The following is a 23,005-nucleotide window of genomic DNA, read 5'->3' on the forward strand; positions in this document are numbered from 1 at the left end:
GATTCTTGTCCCCAAATTAATGGCAAAAGACTGATAATGGTGTTGAAAAACCAACACTCACAAATCAGGTTAATCTGTAACACAGAAAAAGTTGTTCTGATTACCCTGATTTCATTTCTACTTAAATCACTCAATTTTTTTCTCTTACATTTATACAGCTAATTAACTAGAGCAGCAAGGGACACAGGTGTCCATTTGATAAGAACAGAGAGACAACAAATATTTGGATGTGCATGATCAGAAACAGCTGGCCTAACTATGGCTGGCCTTCTGACCATTGAAATACCAAACACATTTAGATGAAACAATGATATTTAGATACAATAAGAACATGTCTTTGTCAGAAGTTATGCATAATATTTAAGCTCACTAGAATGTAAGGGGACAGGGGCTTGGCTTGCTCACTGATGTTAGCCCAGTGCCTAAAATAGCACATGGCATATAATAAATGCACAATAAATATTTGTTGAATAGATGACTTAATAAATAAGTGGACTATAGAATGAAATACACTATCTTTATATAAAGCCAAGTACAGCAGTTAATAAGTAAAAGTTAGTCAAGCTTTTTTGAGGTCTGGACAATGCCAAACTGCCACCTTGACATATTTATTCCTCACCTAAATTGGAATTATGGCTTGTTCCACCATTATGGAAGTGGGGATACAACATATATATTAACATGTCATTTGGCAAGGTCCTCCACTCACTTGCTCATGAGAGATAAATATTTATCAGATACACAGAAAAGACTTGTGGTTACATTTTATTTTCCATTTGTTTTCACAACAGATGATGGGTGAGCAAATTGTTTTTGGAGCAGGAGAGAGAGGTCATTTGTTTTTCCTTGACTATGAGATCTGTGAGCCAGGATTCAGCCTCGTAGGAAATGCTCAGCGCTCTGTGGTTTTTTTATAGTCAGGGCTGTAAATCCAAGTTAAAGGGATGCCACTTGGGCTGAGTTTACACAAACATGAAGGGGTGAATTCAGGGAGGGAAATGTGATATCCTCATGGAGCACAATACCCTTTCCTTTATATAATTAGGTGATGGAGACAGCCAAATGAACAAATACTGGATTGAAGCCGTTTTGTATGTATTTGGCAAATTTAAAGTAAATATAAATGTAAAAACATCATTGGGGTCCAAGGTTTCTGTTATTCATAGTAAAAACTGAAAACGCTCTCTCTGTTCACAGTAACAAAGTCGGTCTCGTTAAAGCCAACTGCCAGGACATAAAGACCATTCTGACCCATTCCCCTACTTTCCCATGACATGTTGGGGCCCCACTTGGCCCTCCTCCTATGATGCCCACTGCTATGAAATGGGACAATGAGATATCCACAGAGCACTGTCACTACCGCGGGCAACACCCACGGGGCGTCGTTACTAGGTGTGGGGCCCCCTGAGAACTTTCCGTAGTTATTTCACTTAACCTCCCATTCTAACAAGCAGGGATATATTCCCCCCTCCCACACACACCCATTTTAGAGATGAAGAAAGGCAACCACCTTGTTTAGCAGGTAAACTAGAGCATGTAAGTGGTTTGCTCACTAAATCGCTTGTTTGCAGGTTTCTTATTAAGGAGGAAGTGTCATCGTAGCTAATAACTTTTTTACCTTAAGTAACCGTGAAGGCAGTGCTCCTCAAATGTGGTCCAAGGACCCACAGCAGGGCACCACCTGGAGTTAGAAAAGCAGAATTTCAGGCTCCATCCCAGAGCTCCTGGATCAGAATCAGCGTGTACCACGATCTCCTTGTGATTCAGGTCCACATTCACGTTTGAGCAGCACTGCCTTAGGGTTGTGACCTGTGGACCTGCTGTGGATAGAGTGATTTCGGAATGCCAGTCCCTGTTCCAAGGTATTACAAAGCCATCTGTTAGCTTTGGCCTTGTCCAAGACAACATAACTCCCTCTTGGACGGTGGTGTTCCTGGACAAGTCTCAAGTCTATTCAGCTCTGAGCAACACTGGGCATGACTTTCATGGCCTCCTGCAGCAAGTTACCTCCATACTAAGGGACCTTGAGCCCCTCTGCTTATTCCACAAGCTGTTGGCTCTGGGTGAGGAGGCCCAGCTGGGACAGGGACAAGTATTTTGGGAACATCACCCCAAAAAGGTGTTCAGCTTTTTCAGCAGCTTGAAAAAATATTTGAAGGCAACTGTGTGCAAAGGAGCACCTCAGTGCCCTTCTGGGAAGAAGCTGTCCTCTACCAGCTTGGTCCTTGGTACCCTGAAGGATGGGAGCAAAGGAACCCCACCTGCCTTGCATCTGCCTGGGTCTCTAGCATTAACTGCCAAGGAGCAGATGCCGACGCACTCACTCCCCACTCTTCCCAGTTAAAAAACTCTGTGGAGAGAAGCCTTAAGAGTTTCCTTTGCAGGGGACTCACTGTTCTCTCTGGGAACAGAAATCAAGAGGGGGCTATTGTTGCAGGGGTGGGGAGGAAGCAGGGCAGGAAAAGAGCATGGGAGAGAACCGGAAGAGCCTCTGGTTTGCTTCACCCAGGCCTCTGCCTGCATGGAGATGGCTGCTCCCCCTTAATGGAGGCCCTTTGGCCTTCTTCTATGGAAGTGCAGGGAGTTGAAGAACTTCATGTCTTTAACCCTGTTTTATGGAATACCCCCAATACACCCCTCACTTTTTTGCTTGTTGTTTGCCTAATTAAGGCAGTTTTCTTTCTCACAGCATGATGGAAACACCCTCCTTTACCCCCACCCATGGAAGACTTTTTCAGTTAAAAAAAATACAAAGAGAGGTCTTCCAAGATTATCCTAAAACAGGGCATACACTGAACACTTTTAAGGTGCTAAGGAGCACTATACTTAAACCATCAAGATGGGGTTCCTGAACTACTGGCACTTGAACTCTTAGGGTAAGGAACATGCAAAGAGTTCTACCAGGTTACTCCCAGCTATAAGCAGAGTCCCCCCCTCCCATCAGGATACCAGGATTTTAGAGCTGGGCAAGGAGGGACTATCTCCAGCATCATCTTTCTCAACACTCAGTAGAAAGCTGGGCGTGACATCCAGTAATACAGCAAGCAAGTCAGTATCTGCCCAACATCCTCCACGGCCCCCCTGCTAGTCCAGCGACATCTCAGCACAGTCACCTGTCTCTGGCTCTACAAGGTCCCAGGGACGGAAGATTCTTATGTCCTGGAGGCTGCAGCCTGGGCCCCAAGTCCAAAAGGGGACATTGGAGAAAGAGCAGAGAGCCCAGTTTTTGGAAAAGGTGGTACGGCCCAATGCTACATCATTTTGAAGAAGATGATTCCACTGGGCATGTCTTCACAATTGCTACGTGCTCAGACATCCCACTCTTTACCATGGCTTTCACTGGCTCCTTTGTGCTCTGTCGGAGCCTCCTAGGAGAGGAATTCCTGCATCACACTTAATATGCAAAGTTGGAAAGGATACTGAACCTTGAGCAAATCGCTCCCCTGAAGGATTAGGACATGAAGTGCCCAATTTATTTGTTCTTCAACCAGTAAGGATTTTTTGGGGAGGTAAAATTGGTTTACTTAACCAAGTGCTATCTCCTCTGTACATGACACATGTGCTTTACACACATGTGTGTACACACACAGCCTGCCCCAAATCATGGGCTCTTCTAGAAGGAAATTGTGGATTAGTGCCAAATTGTTTATTTGACTCAAGAATATAATATCTGTTTCTCAGTCCCCTGTACTTTCAAACAGATTTGCTATCCTAATTATATTTTTCCTACAGGTGTTAAAAAGTTTGAATTTTGTTAGCTAGTGGCAGTGGGGTAGAAGGTGAAAGAAGACTCTGGCGTTGTTGCAAGCAATTCATAAAGTGCTTCATTCACTTCCTGTGTGTGGTTTTGAGAATGTAAGTAATGCAAGAGAGAAGGCTGAACTGAAGTCAGGGGATAGAGGGTTGAATGTGTTTATTGCACATCAATAAGTCCAAAGGCATCTGGAAATTTAGTATATGACAAAAATAGCACTGTATATCAGAGGGGAAAGCTGGGTAAGTAATGAGTGATGTTGGGACCACCAGGTAGCTATTTGGGATAAACTTATATCCCCACTTTGTTTCCTTAAGTAAATTACAGATAGATCAAAGATTTAAAGTGTTAAAAATTTTTTAAAAATACTAGAAAAATATGGGAGATTTACTTTTTTGAATCTCATAGTGAGGAAATCTTTCTAGTTTTACCCAGAAGCTTTAGCACTTACAATACATTTTATAACATTAAATAAAAAGCTTCTATAGGGACAAAATTCAATAAGCATTGTCAAAAGACAAATGATAAACCAGGAGCAACATGTGTAATTTGTATCACGAATAACTAAAAATGACCAGAAAATGGGCAAATGACATGAAGACATTGCACGCAAAATGAAATATAGTTGTCTCTTGAGTGTGTAAAAAAACAAAGATCCTTATCCTAATTCATAATAAGAAAATGCATATTAAAACTCTGAGATACCATTTTTATCTATTTGATGAAACGAAAGATGAAACATTTGTTAGCATATTTGTTCTTGGGGATTTGGATAGTATTGCTATACATTGCTGGGTAATAGTGAATTATAAAACCTCACTACAGAGAGCAATTTGTGAATGTCTATCAAAATGTAAAATTGACTCCTCTTGGAATTTATTTTACAGCTAGAAGATGCAAAAAAGCATACTTACAATGCAGTGTATTTGCCACAACATTATTTGAAACAGAAAAAGATTAGAAATAGCATAATGTCCATAGGTAATTAGTTAAGTACAGTACATCTATACATTGGAATATTATGCAGCCCTAAAAAACAAAGGAACAGAATAGAATCCAGGAATGGACCCTAGGTATATGCTCAACTGATTTTAACAAAGGTGCAAAGGTAATGCAACAAGGGAAGGAAAGTCTTTGAACAAACAGCACTGAAACAATTGAACATCTATATGCAAAAGAAAACATGAACTTAGGCTATTACTTCACATCATACCCATAAATTAACCTGGAGTAGATCATAGATCTAAATGTAGGAGTTAGAATTATAAACTTTCTAAAAGGAAATAGAAAATTTTGTAATCTTCGGTTAGTCAATGATTTCTCAGTTATGACAAGATGCACCAACAATAAATGAAAAAAACTGATAAACTGAACTTCATCAAACTAAAAACTTTTACTCTTTGAAAAAAAGGGACATCATTATAAAAAAGAAAAGACAAGCCATAAACTAGGAGAAAATATTTGCAAAAGAGATCTGATAAAGGACTTGTTTCCAGAATATATGAAGAACTCCTAACTCAGTAATGAGACAAACAACACAATTAAAAACTGGGAAAAATTTTTGAATAGATACTTAACCAAAGAAGATAAATAGATGGCAAATAAGCATATATACAAGATACCCAATATCAATATATTAGGAAAACCCAAACTAAAGCCATGATGAGATACCACTACACATCCAGTAAATTACCTAAAGCTGTGAAGACTGAAATAACCAAATGTTGGCAAGGATGTGGAGAAACTAGAACTCTAATACATTGCTGGTGGATATGTAAGAGGGTATTGCCACTTTGGAAAACAGTTTGGTAGTTTCTTAAAGAGTTAAATACACATTTATCAGGTAACCCAGCAATTCTACTTCTGGATAACTTTCCCCACCCCGCCAATGAAATTGAATGTCCACATAAGACTTGTACACACATGTTCCCAGAAGCAATATTCATAATAGCCCCAAACTGGAACCCATTCAAAGGTCTATCAACTGTTGAGTAGATAAACAAAAGGTGTATATCTACTTGATGGAATACTCCTCAGTAATAAAAAGGAGCTACTATTATGTGCACCAATGTGGATGAATCTCAAAAGCATCATGCTAAATGAAAGCAACTAGACACAATGTTATTTAAGAAGCCAGATACACATAAATATTGAATGATTCCATTTATATGAAATTCTGTAAAGCACAAAACTGTAGAGACAGAAAGTAGATCTGTGGTTGCCTGGGGCTGGAAGGAGAAGCTGGGAGTGACTGCAAATGAGCATGATGGAGCTTTTAAGGGGTGATGCAATTATTCCAGAATTGGACTTCAGTAATGATTGCACAACTGTATAAATTTTCTAAAATTCCTCACACTGACAGTTAAAAATGCATGAATTTTATATTATGTAAATTATACCTCCATAAAGCTGTTAAAAAGTTGAAAGAAAAAATGGGGCAGCTCTATATGTTCTGATAATGGAGCAATCTCCAAGATTCTGCCAGTGTATAGAATGCTATCAGTTTTTGTGTAAAAAAGAAACCAGCATGGTTTTTATATGCATAGGATATCTCTAGAAGTGTATATAGTCCTGCTAGTAGAATTTGCCTTTGGGCAGAAGAGTGGGATGACTGGGGTCAGGGACAGGGGTGTAATGGAAGAGTTTTGGCTGTATATCCTCTTATACTCAATCAATAATTAATAATCAGTAATCAATGAAAGAGAGGAGCAAAGGAGAGAAGATGGAGAGAGAGGATCTCGATTAACTGTGTACTCATTAACACAGACTGGGGTTCTTGGCGTGATAGAATGGCTTATTCCTTCAACCCACAGCCAGCTCTGTGATGGTGGACAGCTCTCTGGGCCTCTCTTTCCTCATCTATAAAATGATGGGGTTGGATGGACTGGTCTCTATGGATGTTGCTGATTTTAAGTCCCATGCTCTGAGAATTTCCTTAAGGATGATCATCTCACATCTGTCCACATTCCTCTTGTCCTTTCCCCGCCAGCTTGCCACCAACTGCCACATACAAAGCCACAACCAAAGGCTTTGTTCTTTCTCACTCAGTTGCCTCTCGATTTATTGGGTCTCCATCCTCTTGGCACATCAACCAGAGTGAGAAGGAAGCCCAGAAAGGCGAGGGGCTGGGGGAATGGCAAGACAGAGGCATGCTTACAACCCCGTCCAGGTGGCAGCTTCTTGAGATCAAGTCCCAACCCTCTTGCCAGCAGTGTGACCTTGGGTAGTTCTAATTTTTTCATCTGCATGACATTTATAAAACAGCCTCACCCTCTTAAGGTTTATTGTGAGAATTAGGAGTGATAATTTATGTAATTGCATAGCACAGTGCCTGCCTCACAGTAATATTCAGTATGTGTTAGTCCTTTTAATTATTAATCTGAACGCCCCCTGCTCAGGGGACCTGCAGCGATCCTGGGAGTGGGAGGAGAAGAGGCTTCTAAGTTACCAATCTGTGTACTCATTAACACAGACTGGGGTTCCTGGCGTGATAGAATGGCTTATTTCTTCAACCCAAGAATCCAAAGGGAGAGACGGGAGTAATTCCTGCTGCTCCCAAGCCAGTATCAATGAGGGAAACTTCTTCCAAGATTCCATCCCCTGGAGTCAGTTATGTCATGAGTATGTGATGAGAGCAGGCTGTAAACTTTCAAGGTTGTGACATTATGCAGAGAGTTGAGTCAGTTAAGTTAAACAGCAAGTTTCAATTTGCATGATGAATGTGCCTTAAATTACATTTGGATCAAAATATTATTAAACATTAATATTAGGGCCAGTGTATAACTTCCTCTCCCTTGTAGCCATTCACTACAAAGAAGGGGTAGCTTCAAACCAAACCAAACCAAAAATCTTCCATCACCATCATGTGTCCATGCCCACGTTTCCCAACTCCCATCTCAGTGCAGAACAGCAAGGGATGTATGCACATCCCTGCAACTAAGCCTAGATGACCTGTGCATCCCTGAAACTTCAAGTGTCTCAGCCATAGATGGCAGCCCGTCCCCAACAACATATTTGATAGCTTTTAAGAGAACTGAATTTTCCCTGTGTGTGTAAGGTTACAGTGAATGCCTTCTGCATACACCCACTGCCTTACACAGTATCACATTCTAGAACTAGATTCCAGAAGGCACAGTTTAGTGGGTTGTTCTGCTTGCTAATTCTTTCATGCATGTCTGTCTCCCTAGCTATGTTGGGACTATATTTTTCAAGGACTGGACTTTAAATCATTTTTGTACTCTAGAACAAGAGCCCTCCACTTTCCTGCTAGTCTCATGTTAATTCTCTCTGAGATCCTTTGTAAAAACTCTTATATCCCCACTTCAGAGATGAAGAAACTGAGGCCCCTAGAAGGGAAACCATTTGGCTGAAGTTATACAGCTCTGTGGCTCTCCAGGGGTCTGTGAAGTTATTGCAAGAAGTCAAGGAGTCTCTAGTTAGATGTCAAATGCTTAATGTTTGCGTCCTGACTAAATAATGTTTTTAAAGTATATATACAGCAGCTTTTCAAATCAGACTATATTATGGTAATTAATTAAAGATGTTAGTGAATTCAAAATAACTTTTGGTTATTTTGTATTTTTTCTAACTTATTGAGATTTTGGAAAATGGGTTAGATTTTTAACTTTACAAAGGGAGTGCTCATGCCAAGAAGCGTGGAATCCCCACAGCAGACTCAAGCTGGGGTTCCCTAATACACAGCAGGAAGGCACTTTCAATGATCCAGGTCTTCTGGTGGCAGCGAGCTTTCCCACTCTTAAACTGCCCGCTAAAGTATGTATATTTGATAGAAGTCCAGAGTGTCTGGAAGTATTCATCATTATTATTTAATTTCTTCCTTCACTCCACAACTATTTACAAAAAATCCTTAGTTTCTTCCTTTATTATCTGTGTGATGTCAGTCACTTTGCTTAACCTTTTCATGTCCTAGTTTCTTCACTGGCAAAATGAAGAAAAGAGTAGGACCTACTCCATAGGATGCTGGACAGTCACATGAGCTAATGCACATGATGCGTTTAACACATTCTTGTGACATAGGAAGTGCTAAGCAAATACTGTTGTTGGGCACCACTTGCCGCTGTTCTTCCCACAGAGTTGAGAATTGATAGACATTTTTGGAATGAATAGTGAATAAATGAAGATAGGAAGAGAGTACAGTTCTAGGTAGGCAATTCCTCATCTCCATTTCCTTAGTAACAGGCAGGCGTTAGGACAGCTGTTTTTATGCAAATGCTACATTTGGGAGTATGGGCTTCAGTGAGCTCAAGCAAGATGATGATTCTTTATCTTCTGGTCTGGAAGACTTTACAAGTCTATCAGCTTTATGTGTTAGAGACATCAAGGCATGCTTTTGAGGGATCTGGTGGAAAGAGTTTGGGCTTGAAACTGAAGTGAAGTACAGGCTTTATTCCTCATCAAAACCTGTAAGAGGAAACAAGACTAGTAGACTGTCCCGAGAGGAGGAGAGGAGCATGCTTTCTTGCCACAAACCAAAATGCTGAGGACACAGTTCTAAGAGGGTCAAAGGAAGTTAGAATGAACTTTCATAGCTGGCTCAATGTTTATCTAGCTTAAAATTTCACTTCCAGATCATCCAATGGGTAATTATTTAGGCTTATTACATAAAAAAGCTTTGAGCCTAATACAAACAGGCTTTGTTTGTTTGTTTGTTTGTTTGTTTGTTTTTAGTGTTTGCAAAGTGAGGTGTTGAGGTAGGAGAAAAGAGCCTATTTTTAGACTTTAAAAGATGGGCTGCCCTGAGTTTCAATACTGGCTGACATAGGTGTTTCTGTAAACAAATTCTCAGGCAGATGAGCCAGTGAAGAGGTGATCAGCTTCTCAGAACTGGCTGCTTTTCCCAGGACCAACCAATAGTGATCCTAGTGGCTACTGCCCCTCAGCTGTGCCATGTGGTGAGGCTCTGAGCTGGTGCTAGGGGCGCTGAAGTGCACAAGATCCAGGTGGAGCCTCCCACAATTTTCCAGGAAATTAATGGTTACTGAGTGGAGATGAATGCTTCCCTATGACTTCCATCCATTGGCCCTTTTCCTCCCCGGGATCACACAAAACAAATCTAATACTCAGGGTCAGCTCTTTGCAGTATTTAAACATAGGCTATCAAGGCCCCAGACCCCAGTGCACCTCCTTGTCACATGCCAGCTCCTGGCTGCTGTCCCACAGATGGCTCTGCTCTTCACCAGCAGGTTGCTTGCCTCTGCATACTCTCCTGTGTGTTCCTGTCCGTGTTTGACCAAGAACAGCTCCCCTCTCCTAATCTCAGGAGTTTGGCCAGTGCACAGTAGAGCTGGGCTCTCTGAGGCTCCTTTTCAGGGCCACAGCAACTGCTGGGATTTTCCCTCAAAAGGTCCAGCTGAAGGGTTCCAATCTTACTACGCTGATGGACACTGACTGCAGTGGGGTGTGAGGGGGGACTTGATAATATGGGTGAATGTAGTGACCACAATGTTGTTCCTGTGAAACCTTCAAAAGATAGTATATCAATGATACCTTAATAACAACAAAAAAAGCTCCAGTTGAAGGGGTCCCAGATTGAACAACCAGGAACTTGGAACGAGAATTACTGATGCACTTTATCATTTGTCTAGCTTCTCAGCGTTCATCCTATCCTATGAGACTATCTTCTCAGAAATTAACTTGTTACGGTAAGAGGAAGATCTAAAATTCAAACCCTGGGCTGTCCGCTCCCGAGTTATGCTCCTTCTTACAGAGCACCCAGCTTCACTGTGCTATGACACTCTTTGGCACTCAGTATATTGCCTAGCCATGCTGGATGCTTAGTCGATGTTAGTTTCCCTTTCTCTTATCAGCCTCCTTCTTCCTCCAAGTAATCACATGCAACCTAAAAATGAGGAAGAGGGCTTTGAGCTGCCAATAGTATGTGCCAGACCCCCGAGGTGGTTGTACAATTCTGACATGATGCACCTTTACCCATCTAAGCCCTCTCCATGGCCGTGGGTCAGCTCTATTAGCATCTATCAGGGCCAACAAATTGACTATCAAGGATGTCTAGGGGTTCTTTCTAACACAATCCCCACATTTTATAGCTTCTTCCTCTTTCTTCAAGTGATTCTACTCATTCTCTGAGTAATCTAATTTAATCCAGTGTCTACTGAAAACTCCATAGCACCTCAGACTGGGTCCTGCCTCCTTTGGAAATCCAAGTCCATACGTCGGGGAAATATGTAGACAGTAAGTGACATCTCAGCAAGAGGAAGGGGATCTCAGGGTGGGCTTCTCTTTGGCTCCTCCGACCTTCGCTGGGGTCTCTTATGCTTTTTTGAGAGCTCTCTGTTGTACCACCTTCAGCAACTATCATACTCAAGTTTAGTAGTTCTCAGCTGGGGTCAGACCAGTCCCCGTTGGAGGCTTTTGGAAATAGTGGGGTGCCTTTTGACTATCTGAATGACTTTGTTTATCAGAATGCACTATGGGCATCTAGTGGTTGGGGATGAGCAGAGATATTAAAATTCTGCAATGAACCCTCATAAAACAGCAATAGTGTCTGCTACCTTTGAGAAGGTCAGGGCCATGACTAACTTATCCCGCCATGCCCGGCACAGTACCTGTTCCTCCATACAAGCTTGGTTCAAATCTTTTAAATAACTGTTCTCTGTCACTTTCCCATTTTTTTTTTGCATGTCTCTTCTCTGGAAGTAAGCCTGAAAAAGAGCTGTCCTGTATGCCTCTCATTGCTGGAAGTGACTTCAAAGGTGGAAGCCTTATACAGTTCTGTCTCATCTGTATTCCAGTCCTCTTTCCTTCCCCTCTTACAGAATTTTCAACAATTGGGAGCCTCACAGCCCTAATAAATGCCTTCTAAGTTGGTCAATTATGATTTACCCTTTGAGTAAGGCTCAAAGACATGGATTCCTAGAGTAATTCTAGGTAGGAACTTTTTCCTCCAAAGTGAATTTAAACACCCTAAAAAGTATTAGTTTGCTGGCCAGAGTGAGTTAAGTGACTAACTCCAAGTGATTTGGTCAGAGCAACATCAGTGGCCCTGCTGGCTTCCCCTCAGAACCAGGGAACTACGGTGTGGAAAGGCTGGAGGGAGGGAGAGGCCTCCTCAGGGTCCAGTGAGGAAAGAGCTAGAAGCTTGAGGTCTGACCGCCTTCGTCATTCTCGCTGAAATGTCAGGAAAGCTGGTACTAAATAAATCATGGGCTCCACTGCTCTCCTGGACAGATAACCTGTTAAAGGAGAGTTAGACCGGATGCCCACAGGGTGCCTGTGACTGATCCCAGCCTCATGAGAGCTCCATGACACCAGTCAGCGGAGAATGCTCCGTGCTGGACATTGTCAGAGTTCATTGCTTTTGCTTTCTGGTCTGTTTCCCTGGGAGCCTTAGCTCTTTTCTCTTTTGTAAATTTCAGAGAGAATGTTCTTGTCCCATCAGGGGAATTCCCAGCTGTGCCCCACTCACGTTCCCTCTCTCTCTCTCTCTCTCTCTCTTAAGGGCATTAGGGAATGCTTTAGGAAGTCTTAACACAAAGTTCATATTCCTTCTTCTTTAACTGAAAATAACTCTCTGAAGAGTAGCATAGTTCAGGGCTGATAAGGAAGGACTGGGAAGGATCATAAAGCACAGAGATTTGGTGAGGAAGGAAAGAACTAACATTTAGTTGGTGCTTGCATGCATATTACCTATGAGGTGTCTCATTTTAATCTTTCACCATATCCATGAAATGGTGTATTGGTCAGGATAGACTAGGTTATGCTTTAATAACAAACAAGTCTCCAAATTTCTGTGACTTAAAAACTTTTAAAAAAAAGAAAGAAAGAAGGCAAGGATTTAAATCTCATTTCCATTACATATCCATTACGTGGATGAACTGTAGCTTTCACCTAGGTCATCTTAACTGTAGGTCCCAGGCTGACAGCTATTACTGGGCACATTTCAGGCTGCTACGGCAGAGGGAATGAAAACCATGTGCTGTCATGAACCACCTCTCAAAGATTCCACAAGGAAGTGACACACGTCACTTGTGCTCACATTTTGTTGGCCAAAGTAAGTCTTACAGCCATTCCTATGTGTAAAAGGAATAGGGGAATGTAATCCAGCTATATATGAGAAGGAGAGAGAGAAAAATAGTTCATGAATAAGATGTTACTACAGCTGAGAAAGTGGATGCATAGGAACAGCATGGTGGCAGGACTGGGATTCAATGCCAGGTTTTCTGTCTTCTTCTCTTGTACTAATTGCTCTCCAGTAGTGGGTATATTCTACAAGTATGCTATATACATGTGCTGTACCTTCTCTCCCAATGCTCTACTGGGCCAAAGTGTTCTTGGGGCTTAAGATGGTAAGAATGTGCGTCTGGGTGTAGACAGGTTAGAGCCAAATCAAAGTTACTGGGGCTCAGATTTTATTTTATTTTACCCATTTCTGTTTTCTTTAAAGATCTTCAACACATACAGTGTGAAATCATTATGTAACAGAAGTTTCACCTTTGAACACATACCAGATTTTTGCTTTTAATCATAGTCTTAAGTGTGATAGGTTTCCTTGCTTATTGCTTTTATTTGCTGAATAATGAGAAAGGGCCTCTCTGCCCTTAGTTTGGTAAAGCTGCTGCCTTATGGATGTTCAAGGTCCAGGGGGAAGGGTGCCCCAGATTTCCTCCATTACTTTCAGGACAGTCTCCAGAAAAAAATTTCTTGCTCAAAGGAACAATGAAATAATAAGACAGACTCTACCAGCCCTTAGAAAATCAACCCCAATATTTCATTTCCTGGGAGCCCAGAGGAAATGCTAAGTTATGTCTATTCTCAGACTTTCCTAATCCAAGTATGCCTAGTGGGAGAGAAAAATCTGGGAAAGAAATCCTAGGTGGTCTGCCACAGGTGGTATTTCAGACTTTAACCTGTCTCATTTTTTTGCATTCTGCTCCATACATATCTATATATATTTTTATTTAAAATGTTTAATTTTTTCACTACTCCATAAAACTGATAGGGTAGGAAGATACACTAACTTATCCTAGGGTCTTCACCACCCCGAGGAACTTAACCCCATCCATTAACATCCATATGCTTATCACCTGAAAGTGGGTCCCAGGGGGACGAGGGTTCCTTTCAGGTTGGGGGCATGGTGGCATGGGCATGGGGACATTCCCTTCTGCATAAAAGTCTTGACAACCAGCTCTACCAACTGTTGACTACTAGTTAAGGCACATATAATGCTAATTTCATATTTAATAATATGGAATACATGAATTACACTCTCTGCCTTCGAAGAGTTTTGCGAACTTTATACTCCATTAGGCTGAACAGCACTTGAGCTCATGCTTTATGGCTCAGAAACCAGCAGGTTAAACAGTTTTGTTTGAGTGATCTATTTTGATCACTCAAAATAGAAAATAAAAAATACAAAGAAACAAGCACAGGCAGTAACAAATGGCATGTGCCATTAGGCATTGGCTTGGTTCAGGGAGAGATTCCTGATCTAAAGAAGGCCTCATTTACTGGAACGGAAAAATATAGGCCAGGAAATTGTTCAGAGGTCTCCTGTCTTTTCCTGTGCACATAGAGATGCACTGTGTGTTGGCTACTGTTTTGGATCAGAATCTCAGTTTTAGAAATAGCCTGAGTGTGTCCTTGGAAAGAGAGAGGGTTGTGTGGTGTATTTGTGTGTGGTGGAGTAAAGGGAGGGGGCAGTGAGGAGGATGCTGCGAGAAGCCATTTAGATGCTTTCTGGAACTAGACTGTTTCCTTGGGCCTCACAGACAGTTACCAGAACTGAGCTGGGAGACTGGGCAGCTGATCTGGGCTTAGGAAGCCTCCAAGACTCCTGAGCTAGGTTTGCAGTGGAGCACAGTTGGCCCCACCGACAACATAGGCCAATTGTGCATGTTCATGTTGGATGGCTGGTTTTAAGCCTGCTTATTTTTCAGGGACAAGAGTCAAGCCTCAGTTTTTCATTCAACAAACATTTATTGGGCAACAACTTCCTGGAAGACTCTGTTTTCAGCACTGGTGGTGTATCAGGAACAAAAGACAAGCACCTGTGTGCTCGTAGAGTTTGCATTCTAGTAAAGGGAAGTGGAAATTGAATACAGTAAGCAAGTTATGTGTTAGATGCTATGGAGAAAAATAAAGCAGGGAAGGAGACAGAATAAGGAGTGCTGGGAGGCCAGGGTTAGAGTCTGCCTTCTCAAAAAGGTGATACTGAGCAAAAACTTGAAGCAACAAAAGAGCCATATAGGTATCTGGAGAAAGAGCCCTGCAGGTAGAAAGGGCAGCAGGTGCAAAGGCCCTGAGGTGAGAGAATGCCTGGTGTATGTGAGAACAACCAAAGGCCAGTGGGGTTAAGTGGAGTAAGCGAGGGAGGGTGTTGTAGGGTGTGAGGTCAGAGTGGTAACTGTATCATGGGGAGCCTTGTAGGCCACTGGGTGGACTTCGGCTCCTACTTTAAAATAGGAGGTCACTGGAGTGTTTCAGACATGGGAATTACAAGATCTGTCTTTCATTTTAATAGAATCAGTTTGACTGTTGCACTGAGAGGCCAAAGGGAGCTAATGGTGGAAGTTAGAAGTTTGGAGGCTATTAGGAAGCAATTTTCCATCTATTTTGGACTAAAAGCCTAAGTTCCTGGAGGAAGATTGCTGTGGCACAGACCAGGGTTGGGCTGGGGCAGTGGAGGTGGTGAGCAATGGCTGGATTCTGGATAGACAATGAAAACAGAGGCCACTAATCCACACACTGGGGCACCCGGGTGGTCTCCCCAGGGGCATGTAGTGGACTGTGGAGGAATGGCGAGGAGGGGCATTCCATCTTCACTTAAGGGTATCAGAGCAAGAAGAGGCAGGATTCTTGTTGGTGCAACTGCCTCACCTTTCTTCCTTTGTCCTTCCTATTAACTGAGGGCTTCTTACAGGCCAGACCCTGTGCCAGGATACAGCAGTGAATGTGAAAGGGCAGCTCACTGCCTTCATGGAGCAGCAAGTCTGCAAAGGGAGTGAGACATTAAGTGAATAATCACACAAATAAGTGTAAAATGATCACTCTGACGTATGCTGACTGTCAACATTGGTATATCTGCCCTTATCAGGAAGGGACCCTTGAGCTGGAATCTGAATATGTGTCAACCAGACAAAGAGGCAGAGAGAGGGGAACAGTGTCCTAGACGATGAAAATGGCAATGTAAGGAGGTTCGGAAGGTGGGGCTATGGAGTGGGTGAGGCCAAGGTGAGTGAAGTGCGGGGCGCCCAGGAACAGGGTGCTGGGGGAAAGGATGGCAGTCATGTTTTGCTGGGCTTGTAGGCCATGTTCAGATTTTGAACTTTATCCTGAAATCAGTGGGAAGCTACTGGAGCCTCTAAGCTGGGAAAAGACATGGTCCTATGAGTTTGTTGAGAAGCTCTCTCCAGCTGCCTCATGGAAAATAGGCTAGCGAAGTGGAGTAAGCGTGACATGACACAAACGCAGCAGCTCTGAGGAGGCTGTGGCAGCCTGGACCAGGGAACTGGCCGCGGACATCAGGTGAGGTAAGTGTGCAGATTGGAGAGGTATCTGGAAAGTAGTACTTGGTTTTAGATTGGTTGTGAGCGTTGATGGTGAGGAAGAGTTCAAGAATAATTCCTAGTGCTTCATTTAAAGTACATGTACAAGTGTATGCAAGAGTCATCTACTTGTAGAACTCACTACTGGTATCAGACCAAACTACAGGGGAAGTTAGAAAAGCAATTTTTCTATGAAGCTTTAAAGATAAGATTTACTGGAGATGGTTTAGATAGTGTCCAGCCTTACCAGATAGAGAGGAGTGAGAGAGATGACTTCCCCCAGACCTCTCTAGCTCCATGACCGGGTTGTACAACGAACTGGTGGAATCCCGCATCACTGATGCATGCTGAATTGGACAGCACAGCTCAAAGCCATCAAAGCAGCTGCACAGATCTGAAATTCATGGATAAAGCACTGGAAAGACAGGTCCGTCTATAGTAATTTTAAAAGACAAGCAATACCTTAAATAGGGCTTCTTAAATTTTAAAATTTGAATACTTTGTCACTGATTAGCTGTGTGAATTCAGGGAAGTCAGTTTAGTCTTCTGTACCCCGTTTACAAAAAGGAAGTGTGGTGGGCAGTTGGATAATGTGTCTTAACAATCACTGACTCCAGGTTAAGGAAATCCAAGGAGTTTTTCCTTCTCTTCACCTTTATTATCGTAACTACTAAAGAGAGCTTTCCTTTCAACCTTCTGAGCTCTTCTATGACATCTGAAAGGTGGAAAATTGGCTAGTTCAATAGTAAACTGATAAAATTCCAAAAATGGCTTTTATTCCAAGGTAAAAAAGTTGGAGTTGCTAGGAAAATGTGAATACTGGCTGGATATATAAAGATTAAGGAAGCTTGATTTTTTTTATATGACATACAGCATTGTGGCTACGTTTTAAGAAAAATATTCTTATGTTTAAGAGCTACACCAGAAATATTTATAAAGTAATATGTGTTGTGGATCTACTTCAAAATCATCCTAATTGGGAAGTAGGAGAGTGGGAGATAAGACAAGATTGTTCATAATTGAAACCTGGTGTGAGACATGGGGCTTCATTATGTTATTCTCTCTACTTTCATAGTTTGAAGTTTTCTATAATAAAAAGTTCTTTTGAAAGGTAGATTTCCAGACATTCTTTGGTTCTACCACAGGAAGGATTTTCAACCATTCCCCTTAAATACCGTGTATGCTTCACGGCGTGGATGAAAGAGCCTGCTTGAGCAGTGAGAACACATGATTCTTATGTAATACTGCAGTGGCATGACACCGGATAAATTCCCACCAGAGATTAAGTCTCTGGTGGTTTTATGGTAATGTGACTTTCTGCTCTTATCCTACCCTGTATACATGTTTAGGATCAATGTTTATAAGCAAAAGGCTGTGCCATATCACAGAGAGCTCAGAGGCCCAGGGAACACAGTGACAAATCCTATTGATAAAGCACCCTGCAAACCCTGAAGAGTGCACATGCTCGTCCCCAAGCCATGCCGACTGGTGCTGCTTCCTTGTATCATGGAAGCTCCATGTGATGTGGATAGGCGGGAGCAGAGGAAGAAACTCAGAGGGAATGTGACCTCAAAGGCCAGAAGGCCAGCACCTGGGACCCACAGCAGGGATGTATGAGTGTAGGCCACTGGGTAGCTGGACATTTTCTTAAATTGCTGCCGTAATGCTCTCTCTAAATTTGGTGAGAGATTTCTCCCACCACCTGTCCACCTGACCTTCACAAACATCATGATGGGGCATGAGGAGGCTGGAGTCTACCTCCAAGTCCCTGCCCAAGGCCCGGTGAAGAGCTAAGTTACACTGAGAACACAGGGCCAGCTTGCAGGTCAGGTAGCTTCCAGCAATCTTGCCAGGATCTTCCAGCTTCCACAGCTTTGGGTACTTGACCTCTCATCAAGAATTACAGAGCAGGCACTCATTTTCACCCTCAGAGGAAGATCATTGCTAATATCTACATAAAACAGTATCTACATAGAAAGAGAACAGGACTCAGCCTGAGAATGTTTTCCTTTTGCATTTTCATCAGCCAAAGGAGTATTGGGTTTCGGGTACCAACATATGGCACAAATGTTAATTTTAAGGAAAATCTGGCACACTCAGCATGCTGCACCATGCTACTTTCTACACTTGTGATACTTGGCTTCAGTGGTGGCAGTACAGCACCAGATTTTCTTAAATGTCAAGCATTTTAAGAAGTGGTTTCTCTGAATTTAAAATACACACGCACAAATGAACAGAAATGCTACTGAGGTGTTTCTAAATAAAATAAATTTGACACCTAGAGGAAAACAAGGCAACAGCTGACCAGAGGCTATGGTGGACCATTGGGGACCCTCAGGCATCAGCAGAGGGCTGTTTTAACTTCTAGGCAATATATTATAATCCCATAGTTCATTATCCACATGATAATCTGCAAAGAATGTCCACATCTTTGGGGAGGAAGGAGCCTTGACAATTTTCCCGGGAGATTCCTCCTGTCTGTTGATAGAATGTACCTATGCTACCTGGGTCACCTGAGACTCATTCAGCGGAAACAATCTGTCCTGTCTCAGTGTACTCCGGCCTTCAGCAATCCTCCTGGTCAGAACAGTCTGGTAGAAAAGCATGTTAAGCCTGGAGCCCCTAGACCTGTTCTTAATGTTTCTCTTGACCACCTTGGTTTATCAATTTCAACCCAAGTTCAGACCTGAGTCTCCCAACTCCATTGGCTCACTGCCACCCACATGTTCTTGGGGTTCTTTTCTAGGGCATCATCATACACATCACAGATAAAGTGCTCATTTCAAGATTGCTCTGTGTCTGCTGGTGAGCCTGAGTCCAGAACTACAGTTAAAGGGACAGACTAATTGGTGTACTTCGCAGTGGACTGATAAAACAGTGCAAGGGGAGGAGGAAATTAGGAATGACACAAACTCTTACAGGGACCAGTGTAGAGTCAAGGTCATCCAGTGGGATGGTAATATATGACTGAGATTCTAGACACTTTAAAGGGTTCTAGAACTTGAAGACTCATATCCTCCCTGTGCCTCTGTCAGATGGACACATTAATAAAATCTGAACAAGATGATGACTGAAATCCTCTCTCATGCTTGAAACGTTCTACAATTAATTCTCTTCATCTCATGGGGTTTTTGTAGGGGATAAATGTAATCATGGGTATGCAAGTTTTTGAAAAACTTGAGAATTATCTCAGTGTAAGTTACCACAAAAATCACAAAATAATCCTCTACATAAACCTGGAGTTGTTTTTTATTCCTGTTACAGAAATGTTGGGCCAAGTGAAGGAGTTTATTTAATTTCAGGTGATTGAAAGGATCCATAAAAGGTAAAAAGATACATTTAAAGAGATGATTAGTTTATAAATGAGGGGGACCCTTCTGGAAATCAATTTAGCAGTATTTATTAAGACTGGAAATTAGTATTTTTTGACTCAATAATTTTATTTCTAAAGAATCTAATCTAAGGAGATGATAGAGATTCATATATAGAAACCAAGATTTATGCATAAAGTTGTCTCTTACAGTGTTATTTGTACATTGCATAGGGATGTATAATACATGGTGCTGTGAAAGAAAACATATTCATATGTAAAAGACCTGAACAAACAAACAAAATATTATTAGTTACTTTTGGTGGTGGCATTATTGATTATTTTCATTTTCCTCTCTAAACATACCAGTATTAAATTTTGCAATGATAATGAATTTATATTCTTTAAAGGTCATTAAAAATAAATTGTTTGGAGTGGCCCACCTTAATCCAATTCTGTTGCTACCTCATTTTGTCTTTTGACCCATTTTGATTAATAGTCAGCCTATCTCAACTACTTTCAGGACTTCTCTTCTTGCTCTTCTCCTAGTCACAATACTGTCTGGGCTCTATATTATGCTTGTCATTTGCCAGCAGCCTAAACAGCACTCAGAAAGCTGAGGCACCTGTCAGTTTTAGGGTGTCCACATATGGTGCTCCTTCCTTCCTTGAATATCCCACACATTCTTTTTTGCATGAAGTTCACAAGATGTGAATTGGCCCAGGACTTGTTTCTTCTAAGATAAGATGTAACAAGTGACACTCTTAAAATGTGGCTTGCATGGTTCTCCCAAAGATGTTCTCAGGCAGGGACACCTTCCACTCACATTGAATTTCCCACGAATCCCTACAGAATAGCCATTTACTCTCAAAACTCAAAAGTTTTAGAAATTATAGGTAATTCCCTAAATTCTAGATTGAATTTGTTCATATTTGGTTATTAGTAAATGGATCCAAATGAGTTACCTCTTACCAGATGAGACCCTTAGTAGAAAGGTGTTTTTTGTATATTCACTCCATGGTTCATTTACTTGAATTAACCCCATCTTAAGGTAGCCCCAGCATTTCTTCAATCAGCACAAATGAAGAAGACACTTGAAGAGGCCATTTCCCAAATGCCCCATTAAATGTGTTATCAAATGTACCCTTTTTATAAGAAAGTCAGAGGAGGTTAATAATCTAACAGAATCAGCCTGTTGCTGGTAATGGGGAGGGAGAGAAAGATAGATAGATTGAGGTCAACTAAATCCAAGTCAAAAAACTCCAAGGAATAGAAAATAGGCTACAGGAAAGCACTTAAAAGCTTTCTTTTGCTAACTTGCTAACCTTTCCGAGGAAATATTCTTTACCCAGAATCCTCTGGATTCAGTCTTGTAGCATTCACTTAGAACAGGCCTGTCAGTGTCCTAATTGGCTTTTCCTCACCACCTCACCAATTTGTCACATAGTTCTTACTCAGTTTAGTTACAGCAATTTCTACACACTTTTACATTGATTTGGACAATGTCCTTCACACTTCAGTTTTAGTCTCCACTCATGAAATCATAGCTTCTGAAGCTTTTAATGAAGCTGGTACAATGTTCGCTACTGCGTTGTTGAAATAACTGGGCAAGGGTTAGGTCTGGGAGAAAAGGTTAGGCTTAGACTCATCCCAAGGAGAAGAAATCCAGTCTGAAACTGGAGGAATAGAAGAAGAAGGAGAGTCTCTTGGGAGGGAGGTGGTGTGGGAAGGGATGGCAGTGACACTTATGTGTGTTTGTAAGAGTCATTTATGTGACTAGGAATTGGATGACTATTTTGTAACCTTTTCCAAGTTCCTGAGCTTTGAGCTGATTTCAGGGGATTTTTGGGGGCTAATTCCTCCCAAAGACTTGGGCAATCTGAATGATTCAGTGGCCAGGGTTCCCTGGTTACAGGGAAATCCTTTCAGTGGCCAGCATTGTGGAAAGGAGGTAAAAGGGCCTGCCTCACTGCGACCATGACCAGTTTCCTGACAGATGCTACCACTGTACATCTGCAGAGCATTTCACCCTCTGCAAGGATCTTTCTCATTGTCTACCTTATTTCATTATTATAGCAACTATGTAAAACAACTAAGATACACCAAGGTTTCCCATTCTCTGTTTTACTGAGTAGAAGTATATAGAATTTCAAATTTTATTGAATTTCAAAACTCAGTATTTGAGTTATGAAGCAAAGCAAGGTGTACAGTCCACTATAAAGGGGGAGCATGGCCTAACAGAAGATGTACAGGCAAAGAAATTGGGCATATCTGGGATGAAATGTTGGCTCAGCCACTTATTTGTTCTTTGATTGCAGACAAGTAGAGGCTTTCTTTCTAAGCTTCTATTTCTCATCTATAGCATGGAATAATGGTACCTGTCTTGCAGAACTGATGTGGGGCTTAAATCATATAATGCTCCATTTTCTTCAATTCTTTTATCTTATTGGTATTGAGTGCTTTTGAGTGCCACCTTGAAACTTGCATGGAAGGAGAGGTATGTAAAGACACCCTGAGGAAATGTGAGAGCATGAACAGCCCCTGCACAGGGCCTGGCACAGAGCAGATGCTCCTAAACCAAACTCCTCTTCTGCAGTGCCAGCTTTCGAACTCCTGAAGCTAAGCTGCACTTGGAGGCTTTCCTCTAAAGGGTCCTTGTGTGGTTTAAATTTCCCTCATCCAAAAGCCCTTTCACATCAAAACATTTAGAGTGTTGTGGGCATTGAGGAATATCATTAAAAAAAACCTCAATTATTTGCCACGAAGGCCATTTTATAAATAGGCTGGATGAGTGTTTGCAATAGTTCATATAAATGTAAAAGATTTTGAAAGAGGATTATTGAAATAAGAGTTCAGCAACAGACCTCAAGAGATATCTTAGTGTCATGGCTAAGAGCAATAGTTAGTAAACTATAGCTCCAAGGCCAAAAACAGCCCACTACCTGTTTTTGTAAATAAAGTTTTATTGGAACACAGCCACTCCTATTTGTTTACATGGTGACTATGGCTGCTTTTGTTACAATACCAGGGTTGAGTAGTTCAACAGAGACTGTAGGCCTAGTAAAGCTAAAAATACTCTCTACCCTTTACAGTAAAAGTTTGCCAGCCCTTGGCTAAAAGCAGCTACTTCCAGGTGATGTAACCTTAGAAAAACCATTTGTACCCATTGTGCCTCAAATTCCTTATCTCTAAAACAGGGATAATAATAGTGGTGTCTGGCCAAGGTAGTCCATGTAAAAGCCTTGCAAATGATGAGTCCTCAGTTAAGGATAGCTATCATTATTACTGCTAATACCTCTGATTTACAGCAAAGCCCTTTGGGGAAAGTACATGCTGACCTAGGAACAAAAACCTGTTTGTTCAACCCCAGTTTCAAAGGTCCCCCCTGTAGATATCAATAGCACCTAAAACAGTCACCCT

The 23,005-nt window shown here is 41.7% G+C and overlaps 1 protein-coding gene across 7 annotated transcripts in view; it reads left to right on the forward strand.

The window, feature by feature from the left end:
* The window catches only part of ZNF366 (zinc finger protein 366), a 313,644-nt gene that overhangs the window by 253,120 nt on the left and 37,519 nt on the right, over window positions 1-23,005 (forward strand). The window contains exon 2 of one of the 7 annotated variants that reach the window (XM_073235236.1): window positions 15,825-16,260. The exons of the other annotated variants lie outside the window; for them this stretch is intronic. The gene's annotated coding sequence lies outside the window, so the exon portion shown is untranslated. The remainder of the gene's footprint in view (window positions 1-15,824; window positions 16,261-23,005) is intronic. 7 annotated transcript variants of the gene reach the window in all.

This window comes from Manis javanica, chromosome 1 (assembly GCF_040802235.1).
Source record: "Manis javanica isolate MJ-LG chromosome 1, MJ_LKY, whole genome shotgun sequence".
Taxonomy (NCBI): domain Eukaryota; kingdom Metazoa; phylum Chordata; class Mammalia; order Pholidota; family Manidae; genus Manis; species Manis javanica.